This window comes from Pan troglodytes, chromosome 3, assembly GCF_028858775.2.
Source record: "Pan troglodytes isolate AG18354 chromosome 3, NHGRI_mPanTro3-v2.0_pri, whole genome shotgun sequence".
Classification (NCBI taxonomy): Eukaryota; Metazoa; Chordata; class Mammalia; order Primates; family Hominidae; genus Pan; species Pan troglodytes.
In genome coordinates this window covers 191,546,418-191,560,557 of record NC_072401.2, presented here as the reverse complement: position 1 = coordinate 191,560,557, position 14,140 = coordinate 191,546,418, and the positions used below count along the sequence as shown (strand labels likewise).

At 38.4% G+C, this 14,140-nt stretch overlaps 1 long non-coding RNA gene across 2 annotated transcripts in view; it reads left to right on the top strand.

Annotated features, from left to right (window-relative positions):
• LOC134809945 (uncharacterized) overlaps positions 1-14,140 on the top strand; it is an 87,018-nt gene that overhangs the window by 3,806 nt on the left and 69,072 nt on the right. The gene's annotated exons all lie outside the window — the stretch shown is intronic.

Below are 14,140 nucleotides of genomic sequence, written 5' to 3'. Positions count from 1 at the left end.
GGTGGGGACACAGAGTCAAATCATACCAAATCAGCATCTGGATGATGGGATCATTCATACCCCAAAACTCAGCATTATGAGATATACCCATGTAACAAACTGGCACATGTACCCCTGAATGTAAAATACAAGTTAAAATTATTTTCAAAATAAATTAATTAATGAATAAATAAATATTATTAAATTAAATTAAAATTTTGAATTAAAAAAATTTGAGAGTGATTTCAGCTTGACAGTTATGTAAGTTATGTAAATGGAAACAGTGAGTTCTGTAAGATTCGGATAAATTGCACTATGTGTACTAAGTTGATGTCCAGTTGTTTGGATAAAAAGAAAAGAGGAGAAACATATAGATCTAACAGGAAAAAAATGGACAAGTTTTTATGATAGCAAAAAGAAAAATGGAGGAAATAGGACTGAGATTATAGTGATTGATAGATATTAATAGACGACTAAGTCAAAAGCCACTGGTTGCAGAAAATATTGATTAATTTTGTTTTATTCCAGTCAGACAACAAAATTCTATGCCCTGCCTCCAGAGAAAAACCTTTTAGACCTGTAATTATCTTTATTCCAAGCACCATTCCATTCATTAAGTAGTGTATAGGGTGATTAATAAGTGAATTATTCACCGAATTGAGACAGAAGTTTTGAGTATTTCAGGATATTAATAGTATAGTCAATGAACTAAAATAAAATTTGACTAGAGGTGTGATCGCCATGAATGCCATGTTGGTATCTTGTTAGATTTGGCAACCTAAGTTGACAAATTTATTTATAAAATAAACATTCATTGTTGATTAATTTATAATTAGTAGACATGCTCTGTCTTCTTCCTTCCTTTTCTTTTTCATTCATTCATTCATTCCTACAGAGCAGTGACTTTCATTCTAAGATTCCCAGAATCCTAAGGAATTCTTGAACGTCATCATAGGGAGCCAGGTGTGGGGATTCCCAAAAGTTGTATTTAATACTTGAAAAATCTCGAAAAGTTATATATTTACACCAGAAACAGCTATACAGGTTTTAAGTTATGTATATATAGTTGAATACATTTTATTTCTATCCAGAACTAAGTCATTAGAGTTAGTAATGTTGATTATTTCATACTGACCTAATGGGTAGCCTTTATATATCATTGATTACTTATTAATAAAATAAGAACCACCCCCAAAATTACAAAATAAATATATTTTGTGGGTTTTTCTTAAGGCTTTTGAAACATAAAATCAGAGGAGAGGATTAAAAGTAATCCTTGATTGTTAAAAAGGCAGGGAACTACTAACTTAGAAAATTGTATGAAAACAGCAAGATATATACATGGACCTCAGACCAGCTGCCTGTTTTAATAAAGTTTTATTGGAGCACATCCATGGATCTATGGTGCTTTCCTGCTACAATGGTAGAGTTGAATGGTTGCTATAGAGACCGTATGGTTTGCAAAGCTTAAAATATTTATCATCTGGTCCTTTATAGCAAAAGTGAACCCAGTTTTAGAACATTCACTTCACAAATTAAGATACAGTGGCTACTGCCTTAACTGACCTCCACTTAACTGATTTACAATTAGCACTTTCTGGTACCCCTGTACAACTTATTGACTGATGTCCATTGCAAACTGAAAGCCTTTGAGCTACTTTTAATGCCTGTACATTTCTCCTTCCATCACAGAAATTATATAGTTTCTAAGAGGAAGCTGTGTTCATTCCTAAATATGTTTACACCATTTGTTCTTGCTCTTGTAGTTATGCAATTTAATTAAATATTATATTGGGAGGCCAAGGAGGGCGGATAACTAGGTCAAGAGATCGAGACCATCCTGGCTAACATGGTGAAACCCGGTCTCTACTGAAAATACAAAAAAATTAGCAGGGCGTGGTGGCGGGCGCCTGTACTCCCAGCTACTTGGGAGGCTGAGGCAGGAGAATGAGGTGAACCTGAGAGGCGGAGCTTGCAGTGAGTAGAGATGGCACCACTGCACTCCAGCCTGGGCAACAGAGCGAGACTCCATCTCAAAAAAAATAAATAAAATAAAAAATAAATATTATGTAAACTGAGAAAATGAGTATAACAAAAGTAGTATTGTTGTTTCTTTGAGAAATAAACCAAATGTGTTGGGAAAATGAGACACTCAAACAGTTGCTGCCAGCTTAACTGTGGGCAAGACAACTAGAAACAAATGGGAAAAATTGTATACTCTAGGATTTCAGATTGCTTTACCCCAGTTGTCTTCACAGAAAGTGAACGAGAAATGAATGACAACATATTGTTGGCATAGTTTCCACAAGAAACTCCACTCAGTGAATCCGTGCAAGGCTTTGACCTTGTCATCAAAATACTGGCAAATTTATTTACACATGTCTTTTAAATTAAAGTTGTTTTAAGGACTTACATCTAATACTTCTTATGATTCCTCCATCTAACTTAAATTTGTTATTAATCTATTTATTACTGGTCCCAATCTTATTGAATAAGGGGGTTTCTACCGTTTTTGCTAACCAAAAGTTTACTTTGATGAAGTTGGAATTATAAACACAATAATTCAAGTTTAAAGAATTAGAATGGTAATGGTTAATACAATATAGTATGCCTAAAAATCACTTGAAAAGCTTACTAATAATGCAAATTCTTGTGCCTTAGGCCTGAGATTTTGATTCAATAGGTCTAGCATGGGGCATAGGAATCTGTATTTTTAGGAATGTTAAAGGAAAATTGCTTCAAGTAGGGTAAATTATGACTTACAAATATAAAATGAACATTTGTCTAAGATTTTTGTTTAACTCATTTATTTAATGAGGGAGTCAGTAAGATGTTATAATGAGTTTTATGGAAAATTAAAAGAGCCACACATCTCTATGCACTAAAGAACACTGAAATAAATTTTCTTGATAGGTTCAAAACTGACTTCTCGATGGAAGGTGAAAAAAGGAAAATTAATTATACTTCCACCCAAATCAATCATTTGCATGTCTATGGACAAGAATATTTGCATTACTATCAGTAATCTATGACTAACAGGATTGCAAATAACAAAGAAAACAAAAGGCAAAGAGACCCCATAGAAACAGATAACCCAGGTTATTCTAGGCAAGGCTGAGATTTCTTGAAGACACTCAGTGGTAATTTCATTGGTCCATCTTAAAATCTTTCCATTTTCTCCTGAAACAAGTTGCTCAAGCAATTCAAATACAATGAATGTGGTCAGTGGGTCACACCTGGAGAAATCATTTTCTAACCTATAATCAAGACTGTTGAATTACTCCCTTCACTAGAAAGAATAAAATATTACCACATAAATTTGTATTATGATAATGGCCCACTATGAATGCTTTGGCGTTCTTAATTTTCTTAAGATTTATTAATATTTCTGAAGTAACTACTAAATGCCAAGCAATGTATTTTCTAATTTAATCTTTCATTGACTTTTACTTTCACTTCAATTGAGCTACTCACTTTCATGGCTATAAACTTTTCAATAACTTAAAAATTGATTTCTAATGTTATAAACTTTAATGTTCCACTCTGTGACCTGCTCTTTCAGACTCTCTCTTCCTTACTGCCAATTCACCTTCTCTTCTATCTCTTCAAGTGCCCCAGTATCTTGACTCTTCCATTTTCTTTTTTTTTATTAAGTGGACACATGATAATTTCACATGTTGATGGGGTACAATGTGGTATTTTGATACATGATACATTGTTAAAACCTCTTCTCCCTAACTTTCCCAGTCTGGTAACCACTCTTCTACTCTCTATTAGATCAGTGTTTTTAGATTTCACATATGAATGAGATCATGTGATATTTGTCTTTCTGTGGTTAGCTTATTTCACTTACCACAATGTCCTCTATGCTCATTCATGTTGTCACAAATGACACGATTTTATCCTTTTTTTATGGCCAAGTGTGCATATGATATAGTTTGGATATTTGTCCTGACCCATATCTCATGTTATATTATAATCCCCACTGTTAGAAATGGGGCCTGGTAGGAGGTGTTTGGGTCGTGGAGGTGGATCCCTCATGGTTTGGTGCTATCCTCATGATAGTGAACAAGTTCTCAAGCTTCCTGAGGCCCCAGAAGCAGATGTTGGCACTATGCTTCCTGTACAGCCCACAGAACCAGGAGCCAATTAAGTCTCTTTTCTTATAAATTATCCAATCTCAGTTATTTCTTTATAGCAATACAAGAATGGCCAAATACAGCATATATGCCACATTTTCTTTATCCATTCATTCATTGATGGACACTTAGGTTGATTCTAGGCTATTGTGAATAGTGCTGTAATAAACATGAGAGTGCAGAAATCTCTTTGACATACTGATTTAATTTTCTTTGAATATACACCCAGTAGGGGGATTGCTGGATTATGTGGTAAGTCTATTTTTAATGTTTTTGGAAGTTATATTGTTTTCCATAACAATTGCTCTAATTTACGTTTCCACCAACAGTGTATGAACATTCCCCTTTCTTCACATCCTTGCCAGCATTTGTTATTTTTTGGCTTTTTCATAAAAGGCATTCTAAGCAGGGTGAGATGATATCTCACTGTGGGTTTTTTCACTTGCATCTGTGTGAAGAGACCACTAAACAGGCTTTGTGTGAGCAATAAAGCTGTTTATTTCACCTGGGTGCAGGTGGGCTGAGTCCGAAAAGAGAGTCAGTGAAGGGAGATGGGGTGGGGCCATTTTATAGGATTTGGGTAAGTAAAGGAAAAAGGGGGATTGTTCTCTGGCGGGCAGGAGTGGGGGTCACAAGGTGCTCAGTAGGGGAGCTTTTGAGCCAGGATGAGCCAGGAGAAGGAATTTCACAAGATAATGTCATCAGTTAAGGTAGGAACAGGCCATTTTCACTTCTTTTATGGTGGAATGTCATCAGTTAAGGCAGGAACCGGCCATCTGGATGTGTACGTGCAGGTCACAGGGGATATTATGGCTTAGCTTGGGCTCAGAGGCCTGACATTCCTGTCTTCTTATATTAATAAGAAAAATAAAATGAATTAGTGGTAAAGTGTTGGGACAGTGAAAATTTTTTAGGGGTGGTATGGAGAGATAATGGGCGATGTTTCTCAGGGCTGCTTTGAGCGGGATTAGGGGTGGTGTGGGAACTTAGAGTGGGAGAGATTAAGCTGAAGGAAGATTTTGTGGTAAGGGGTGATATTGTGGGGTTGTTAGAGGAAACATTTGTCATTTAGAATTATTGGTGATGGCCTGGATACAGTTTTGTATGAATTGAAAAACTAAACGGAATAAGACAAGGAGAAAAACAGGTATTAAAGGACTAACAATTGGGAGGACCTAGCACATCTAATTAGAGAGTGCCTAAGGAGGTTCAGCATAGCTTTGCCAGCAAAGATTTTTTATTTACTTTAAGAGTTAAGAGTGACGGTTTGAGGATAGCACCAGGAGATATCAGCTGTGATGGCTTGGAGAAACAGTGTAAACTGGCAGTGTAAACAAAAGCAGGGCATGTATGAGTAGTTAAGAATGGTGAATAGGAGTATGAGTAGACAGAAGATAGTAGGGATGACAAGTTTTTTGGGGCATAGTCCAAGTTGATCTGGTGTCTGGAATGAGACTGGGGCCTAATAAAAAGGAGCGTCTATACAGGAGCTCAAATGGGCTATACCTTGTAGCATTCTGAGGACAGGCCTGAATTCTGAGAAGGGAAAGTGGTAAAAGTATTGTCCAGTCCTTTTTAAGTTGGTGGCTGAGCTTGGTGAGGTGTGTTTTTAAAAGACTATTAGTCTGTTCTACTTTTCCTGAAGACTGAGGACTGTAAGGGATATAAAGGTTTCACTGAATACTAAGAGCCTGAAAAAATGCTTGGCTGATTTGACTAATAAAGGCCGGTCTGCTATCAGACTGTATAGAGGTGGGAAGGCCAAACCAAGGAATTATGTCTGACAGAAGGGAAGAAATGACCGTGGTGGCCTTCTTAGACCCTGTGGGAAAGGCCTCTACCTATCTACTGAAAGTGTCTACCTAGACCAAGAGGTATTTTAGTTTCCTGACTCGGGGCATGTTGAGTAAAGCTAATTTGCCAGTCCTGGGTGGGGGCAAATCCTTGAGCTTGATGTGTAGGGAAGGGAGGGGGCCTGAATAATCCCTGAGAAGTAGTAGAATAGCAAATTTGCCTGTCCTGGGCAGGAGCAAATCCTTGAACTTGATGTGTAGGGAAGGGAGAGGGCCTGAATAATCCCTGAGGAGTAGTAGAATAGCAGATGGAACACTGAGAAGTTATTTCCTTGAGGATAGATTTCCACGATGGAAAGGAAATGAGAGGTTCTAAGAGGCGGGTTAGTGGCTTGTACTATAGCATAGCCTGCCTTTGCTGGTGTGTGGTGATTAGGCCTGGTGGAACTGCCATCAATAAACCAAGTGTGATCAGGGTGAGAAACAGGGAAGAAGGAAATGTGGGGAAATGGAGTGAATGTCAGGTGGATCAGAGAGATGCAGTCATGAGGGTCAGGTGTGGTATCAGGAATAATGTGGGAGGCCAGATTGAAGTTGGGCCAGGAACAATGGTAATTGTGGGACTTAACAAAGAGTGAGTACAGCTGAAGGAGCCGGGAAGCAGACAGTATATGCGTCAGGTGTGAGGAAGAAAATAGATTTTGGAAATTATGAGAGCTGTAGAGAGTGAGTTGAGCATAGTTTGTGATTTTAAGGGCCTCTAAAAGTATTAGGGTGGCAGCAGCCGCTGCATGGAGACATGATGGCCAGTCTAAAACAGTAAGGTCAAGTTGTTTGGACAAAAAGGCTACAGGATGTGATCCCAGTCCTTGTGTAAGAATTCTGACTGCACAGCCCTGCACTTCAGCTGTGTGTAATGAAAAGGGTTGGGATGAGTCAGGGAGAGCTAGAGTGGGGGGCAGTCTCTAAAGCTGTCTTCAAGGAACAGAAAGAGGAGTGGGGAAAGGATTTAGGATCTATGGGGTCATGTAGGTTTCCTTTTGTGAGTTTATATAATGGTTTTGTTAGGATGGCAAAACCAGGTATCTAAAGGCGAAAGTATCTAACCATACCCAGGAAGGAAAGGAGTTGTTGTTTTGTAGAAGGGTTTGGGGTTTGAGAGATTGGTCAGACATGATCGGCAGGGATAGCACGTGTGTTTTTATGAGAATTATGCTGAGATGGGTAACGGATAAGGAAGAAATTTGGGCTTGACTGAAGTAATGGAGGCTGTCTGTGAAGCTTTACAGCAGTACAGCCTAGGTAATTTGCTGAGGCTGATGGGTGTCAGGGTCAGTCCAAGTGAAAGCGAAGAAGGCTGGGATGAAGGGTGAAAAGGAATAGTAAAGAAAGCATGTTTGAGATCCAGAACAGACTAATGGATTGTGGAGGGAGGTATTGAGGATAGGAGAGTATATGGGTTTGGCACCATGGGGTTCATAGGCAAAACAATTTGGTTGATAAGGCATAGATCCTGAACTAACTTGTAAGGCTTGTCTGGTTTTAGGACAGGTAAAATGGGGGAATTGTAAGGAGAGTTTATAGGCTTTAAAAGGCCATGCTGTAGCAGGCAAGTGATAACAGGCTTTAATCCTTTCAAAGCATGCTGTGGGATGGGATATTGGCATTGAGCGGGGTAAGGGTGATTAGGTTTTAATGAGATGGTAAGGGGTGCATGATGAGTTGCCAAGGAGGGAGTAGAGGTATCTTATACTTGTGGGTTAAGGTGGGGGGATACAAGAGGAGGATGCAAAGGAGGCTTTGGATTGGGAAGAAGGGCAGAAATGAGATGTAGCTGTAGTCCAGGAATAGTCAGGGAAGCAGATAATTTAGTTAAAGTGTCTCAGCCTAATAAGAGAACTGGGCAGGTGGGGATAACTAAAAAGGAGTGCTTAAAAGAGTATTGTCTAAATTGGCACCAGAATTGGGGAGTTTTAAGAGGTTTAGAAGCCTGGCTGTCAATACTTACAACAGTTATGGAGGCAAGGGAAACAGGCCCTTGAAAAGAAGGTAATGTGGAGTGGGTAGCCTCCATATTGATTAAGAAGGGGATGGACTTACCTTCCACTGTGAGAGTTACCTAAAGCTCAGCATCTGTGATGGTCTATGGGGCTTCCGAGGTGATCAGGCAGTGTCAGTCTTCAGCCGCTAAGCCAAGAAGATCTGGGAAGGAGTCAGTCAGAGAGCCTTGGGCCAGAGTTCCAGGGGCTCTGGGAGTGGCTGCCAGGTGAGTTGGACAATCCAATTTCCAATGGGGTCCTGCACAGATGGGACATGGCTTAGGAGGACATGGCTTAGGGCTGTGGGCATTCCTTGGCCTGGTGGCCAGATTTCTGGCACTTGTAGCAAGCTCCTAGTGGGTGCGGTTCTGTAGGAATGCATGGCCACTGCGGTTTAGGCGTTTGGAAGTTCTTGTGTGCTGGAGATGTGGCTGGGGTTTGTCTCACAGTGGAGGCAAGGAATTGCAACTCAGAAATATGTTGCTACTTGGCTGCCTCTACTCTATTATTGTACACCTTGAAGGTGAGGTTAATTAAGTCCTGTTGTGGGGTTTCAGGGCCAGAATTTAATTTTAGGAGTTTTATTTAATGTCGGGAGCAGATTGGGTAATAAAATGTATGTTGAGAATAAGACGGCCTTTTGACCTTTTAGGCTCTAGGGCTGTAAAGCATCTCAGGGTTGCTGCCAAATGAGCCATGAACTGGGCTGGATTTTTATATTTGATGAAAAAGAGCCTAAACGCTATATGATTTGGGATAAAGAAAAAGGAGCATTAACCTTGACTATGCCTTTAGCTCCAGCCACCTTTTTAAGAGTAAATTGCTGGGCAGGTGGGGGAGGGCTAGTCACAGAATGAAACTGAAAGCCAGACCTGGTGTGAGGAGGCGAGGTGATAAAAGGATTATAGGGTGGAGGAGCAGAGGCTGAGGAAGAATTGGGACCTAGCTCGGCCTGGCGAGGAGGGGAGAGGTCAGATGGGTCTGTAGAAAAGGAAGATTAGAAAGACTCAGCAATGCTTGGGGTTGGGACTGAGGGGACAGGTGGGAGGGAAAGAAGGAAGATTTGGGACGAGTTACATTGGGAACAGAGACTAGGGAGGGACTGATGTGTAAAAGAATGCCTGGACATCAGGCACCTCAGACCGTTTGTCTATTTTATGACAAGAATTATTTAGATCTTGTAGGATGGAAAAATTGAAAGTGCCATTTTCCAGCTATTTGGAACTACTGTTGAGTTTGTATTGGGGTCAAGTGGCATTGCAGAAGAAAATAAGATGCAAGATGCTTAGATTTTAGGTCAGGTGAGAATTGAAGAGGTTTTAAGTTCTCAAGAACACAGGCTAAGGGAGAAGGAGGAATGGAAGGTGGAAGCTTTCCCATAGTGAAGGAGGCAAGCCTAGAGAAAAGAGAGTAGAGACACGGAGAAGGGGTGGGGGGTTCTTGCCCTCCAGAAAAGCAGAGAAGGGGTTGGGGCGTGGAAATAAGGAGCTGGGGCACAGAGATAAGAGGTCGGGGCACGGAAATAAGGGATCGGGACACAGAGATAAGAGGTTGGGGTTCCTGCCCCTCCTCCAGAAAAGCAGAACTTGCCATTAAGGGCGAAGGAGAAGGGGTTGAGGGGTTCTTTCCCCTCCCCCAGAAAAGTGGAGAAGGGGTAGAGACATGGAGAGAAGGGATTGGGGTTCTTGCCCCTCCCCCAGAAAAGCGAGACTTGCCGCTAAGAGTGAAAGACCAAGGCAGGCATCCCTGTGTGGTCTGACACCTCTGAAACCTGGGTGAATAATCAGAGAGGCGTCCCTGCAATGATTAAACACCAATGGAAGGCTGCCTTCCCTAGTCTGTGACCAGCACCAGAGTTTTGGGTCCATGGATAAAACGTGTCTCCTTTGTCTCTACCAGAAAATGAAATGAATTGAAATTAAGAGAAGAGAGAGATTGAAGTGTGGCGCCAAGATTGAAAGGAGAAAGAGGTTGAGGGATAGTGAGGAAGGTTGGAGAAGAGAGTAAAAAGAGGCTACTTACCGGATTTGAAATTGGTGAGATGTTTCTTGGGCTGGTTGGTCTGAGGACCTGAGGTTATAGGTGGATCTTTCTCATGGAGCAAAGAGCAGGAGGACAGGGGATTGATCTCCTAAGGGAGGTCCCCCGATCTGAGTCACGGCACCAAATTTCACTCGCGTCCGTGTGAAGAGACCATCAAACAGGCTTTGTGTGAGCAATAAAGCTGTTTATTTCACCTGGGTGCAGGTGGGCTGAGTCCGAAAAGAGAGTCAGTGAAAGAAGATAGGGGTGGGGCCATTTTATAGGGTTTGGGTGGGTAAAGGAAAAAGGGGGGTTCTCTGGTGGGCAGGAGTGGGGATCACAAGGTGCTGAGTAGGGGAGCTTTTGAGCCAGGAGAAGGAATTTCACAAGATAATGTCATCAGTTAAGGTAGGAACAGGCCATTTTCACTTCTTTTGTGGTGGAATGTCATCAGTTAAGGCAGGAACCGACCATCTGGATGTGTACGTGCAGGTCACGGGATATGATGGCTTAGCTTGGGCCCAGAGGCCTGACAGGTTTGACTTGCATTTCTCTGATTATTAGTGATGGTGAGCATTTTTTTCATATACCTGTTGGTGATTTTTATGTCTTATTTGGAGAAATGTCTATTCAGCTCTCTTGACTATTTTCTAATCCAATTATTTGTATTTTTGCTATTGAGTTGTTTGAGTTTTCTATAAATTTGGGATATTAACCCCTTATCAAGTGAATAGTTTGCAGATATTTTCTCCCATTTTGTAGGTTGTCTGCTCACTCTTGTGATTGTTTCCTATGCAGTGCAGAAGTTTTTATTTGGTGTAATCCCATTTGTTTATTTTTGCTTTTGTTGTGCATGTCTTTCGATGTCTTTTCTAAAAAGTCGTTGCCCAGACCAATGACATATAACATTTCACCTATGTTTTCTTCTACTAGTTTCATAGTTTGGGGTCTTACATTTAAATATTTAATTTATTTTGAGTTGGTTTTTGGATATGATGAGAGATAGGGGTCTACTTTCATTCTTTTGTATGGGGATATCCACTTTTCCCAGCACCATTTGTTGAAAATACTGTCTTTTCCCCATTGAATGTTTGCATCTTTGTCAAAAATAAGTTGCATGTAAATGTGTGGATTTATGCCTGGGCTCTCTATTTTTGTTCCACTGGTCTGTGTGCCTGTTTTTATGCCAATACCATGCGTTTTAGTTAGGATAGCTTTGCAATACATTTTGAAATTAGATAGTGTAATACCTCTAGCATTGCTCTTTTTGCTTAAGATTTATTTGGCTATTTGGGGTGTTTTGTAGTTTCACATGGATTTTAAGATCTTTTTTAATATCTGTGAAGAATGAAATTGGAAATTTGATAGAGATTATATTGGATCTATAGATTGATTTGAGTAGTATGGTCATTTCAACAATATTAATTCTTCTAGTCCATGAATATGGGGTATCTTTCTATTTATTTTAATTTTTTTCAATTGCTTTTATCAATGTTTAATAATTTTCATCTTTCCGTGGCTTAATTTACTTGTAGGTATTTTGTTTTTTTTAATAGCTATTTTAAATGGGATTACTTTCTTGATTCCTTTTTCAGATAGTCTGCTATTGGTGAATAGAGATGTTACTGATTTTTTATGTTGCTTTTGTATCTTGAAACCTTATTGTATTCATTTACTATTTCTGATTCTCAGTGGGGTATTTAGGGTTTTTTACATATATGATCATGTCATCTGCAAAGAGGGACAATTAGACTTTTTTTTCCAATTTGGATGCCTTTTATTTCTTTCTCTTACCTAATTGTTCTGACTAGGACTTCCAGTACTATGTTGAAAAAAGTGATTAAAGTGAACATCCTTGTCTTGTTCCAGATCCTAGAGGCAAAGCTTTCAACTTTTCACCATTCAGTATAATGTTGCCTGTGGGTTATCACATATGGTCTTTATTTTATTATGTTCTTTTATAACTAATTTGTCAAAAGATTTGATCGTAAAAGGATGTCTAATTTTGTCATATGCTTTTTCTGCATCTATTGAAATGATTATATGCTTTTTATCCTTCATTGTTTAATGTGATGTATCACAGTTATTGATTTACATGTGTTAGACCATCCTTACCTCCCTGGGTAAATACCACTTGATTATGGTGAATAATCTTTTTAATGTGCTTTTGAATTATCATTGCTAGCACTGCTGGTTTTGAATGTTTGCATGTATGTTTATCAATGATATTGGCCTGGAGTTTTCTTTTATTTGCTGTTCTTCTCTCATTTTGGATTCAGGTAATGCTGTCTTCATAGAATGAGTTTGCAAGAGTTCCCTCCTTTTCATTTTTTTGAAATAGTTTGTAAATAATCTGTATAAGTTTTTAAAATATTTTGTAGAATTTGTCAGCGAAAACCATCAAGTCATGAACTTTTCTTTCTTCTTCTATTTTTTTAGAGACAGAGTCTCACTCTATCACTGAGGCTGGCATACAGTGGTGCAGTTGTAGCTGACTGCAGCCTCAAACTCCTGGTCTTAAGTGATCCTCCTGCCTCAGCCTCCTGAGTATAAGTACACACCACTATACCTGGGGAATTTTTATTTTTATTTTTAGAGATGGAGTCTCGTTGTGTTGCCCAGGCTAATCTTGAACTCCTGGCCTCTAGTGATTCTCCTGCCTTGGGCTCCTAAAATGTGAGATTACAGGTGTGAGCTACTGTGTGAAGTCTTTTGGATTTTCCTTGACTGACAGACTAAATCACTCCTTCAATCTCATTATTTGTCATTGGTGTGTTCACATTTTCTATTTCTTCTTTCTTCAATTTTGATAGGTTATATGTGTCCAGAGCATATGTATTTCTTCTAAGTTTTTCAATTTATTGGTGTATAATTGTTTGTAGTACTTACTCATGATTCCTTGTATTTCTGTAGTGTCCATCATAGCATATCCTTTTTCATTTCTGACTTTATGTGAATTTTCTCTTTTTTTCTTAGTCTGACAAAACGTTTGTCAATTTTACCTTTTCAAAAAAGATTCTTTCATTTAATTAATCATTTGTATTTTTTGTCTTCATTTTGTATATTTGTGCTCTGATCTTTATATTCTTTTGCTAATTTGGGTCTTAGTTTGTTCTTGATTTTATAGTTCCTTGAAATACATCATTAGATGGTTTATTCATTATCTTTCTTCTTTATTGATGTAGAAATGTATTGCTATAAACTTCCCTCTAAGGACTGTTTTGCTGTATTTCATAAGTTTTCATATGTTCTGATTTCATTTTTATTTGTCTTAAGACATTTTTAAAATTATTTTTTTTTCATTGACCCATTGGTTGTTTAGGGATATATTGTTTAATTTATATGTATTTGCACAATTTCTGAAGTTCCTCTTATTGTTTATTTCTAGCTTTATTCCATATGGTCAGAAAAAATATGTGATATGATTTGATTTTTTGATTAGCTAAGACTTGTTTTGTGGTCTAACATATCTATCATGGACAATATTCCATGTGCAGGTGAAAAGACTGTGAATTATTCAATTGTTGGATGAAATGTTATGTAAATAACTGTTAAATTCTTTTGATCTAGAGTGCAGTTTAAATGTTTCCTTGTTGACATTCTCTCTCAATGATCTGTTCATTACTGAAAATGGGATGTCAAGGTTTTTTACTATTATTGCACAGTTTTTTGTCTCTCCTTTTAGATCTATTAATGTTTGCTTTATATATTTAGGTTCTCCAATGTTGAGTGCATTATATATTTACAATTATTGTATTCTCTTGTTGTACTGACCCCTTTATTATTACATAATGGCCTTGTTTGTCTGTGTTTATAGTTTTTTTACTTGACGTCTATTTTATTTGATATAAATATACCTACTCCTGCATTCTTTTGATTTCCATTGTCGTAAAATATATTTTTCCATCTGATCACTTTCAATTTATGCGTGTATTTACAGGTGACGGGAGTCTCTTGTAGAAAGAATATAGTTAGGTCTTGTTTTTAATTCATTTACCCATTCTCTGTCTTCTTACTGGATAATTTAATCTATTTACATTCAAGGTAATTATTGATAGATAAGGACTTGTACTGCCATACATGGTTTTCTTGTTGTCTTTTAGAATTTTTGTACCTTTTTGTTCCTTTATTGTCTTCCTTTGTAGTTAAGTGATTTTTTCTGTGTGTT